This window comes from Acyrthosiphon pisum, chromosome A1 (genome assembly GCF_005508785.2).
Source record: "Acyrthosiphon pisum isolate AL4f chromosome A1, pea_aphid_22Mar2018_4r6ur, whole genome shotgun sequence".
NCBI classification, from domain to species: Eukaryota; Metazoa; Arthropoda; class Insecta; order Hemiptera; family Aphididae; genus Acyrthosiphon; species Acyrthosiphon pisum.
This window is the reverse complement of record NC_042494.1, coordinates 40,677,468-40,678,645: the sequence shown is the minus strand read 5'-3', so window position 1 is coordinate 40,678,645 and position 1,178 is coordinate 40,677,468.

Here is a 1,178-nt window from a genome sequence, read left to right as displayed (position 1 = left end):
GCGATTTCCTTATTTGTTGTAATTCAAAAACGAATAACTGCAGATACATGAAAATTTACTGAATGTTTATATTAGCATTTCATAAACACCATACAATTTTGAAAATATTTTGACTCTTTTTGAGCTGTTTACGGACATTTTCAGTTTTAAATTTTTTTAGTTTTTTTTTCTATAAATATGAATAAAGTTTTATCTGTTGGGCCAAAAAGTATATAAATTTAATACAAAGCTCCTGATATATTGTTACAATGTCAGTTGAAAAATATTAAAAATACATAGGCACAATTTTTTTTTAAAAGAATTTAAAGAACAAATTTTGACAAAATTTATCAAATTTTAATTTGAAAAATTATTTTGTAGTTAAAAATTTATAAAATGTTCAATTTTTGTATCTAAGAATTGAAAGTTTAAAACAAGATTCCACGTAAGTAATTAATTCTGTTACCAAAATATCTAAAAAATACATTTACACAGTTTATTTTTATAGTCATTTTAAGTACAAATTTGGACGAAATTACATATTAAAAACCTAGGATTACTATTTTAGTTATTTTGTTGTGATTGTATAATATTATTCGTGGGTATTATTATAGGTACCTATTATAGGTCAATTTTTTTTTAATACCATAGATAAGTATATATATGTCTAATACATAGACTGATATACCGTCTCCGCTCAGAATCGTTTTTCTTATACAGTGATATTATATCATTGAATTCAAATTTAATACTGTCCATTATACAGTGACCCACTTCTAACCTACTGTACAGCAGAGCGACATCCACTTACCCACCTTTTTTTTCTTATTATTATTACAATTATATAGCTTAAAAACCCATCATTGCTTATAGACGCAAAATAATAATACTGTTTGAATATGTATATGTATGTACAATAACAAATCGTCGATGTATATAATAAATGGTTTGTTTGTTATCGTGGCAACGAATTAAAATGATTCACTATAATTCTGTATTGAAATTTCTAGAACGAATTATTTTATACGACGTCACTCATGGCAACCATTTATAAACAAAAATTTCCATCCGTAATCTCAAAATTCCCGTTTTAACACTTCTCGGGGTTGGTCCTCTCCATTTTTAAATTAGCCTATCTTTAAAGTTCGGCCAAATTACACACATTGTAAAAATTTCATCAAGATCGGTCCAGTAGTTTT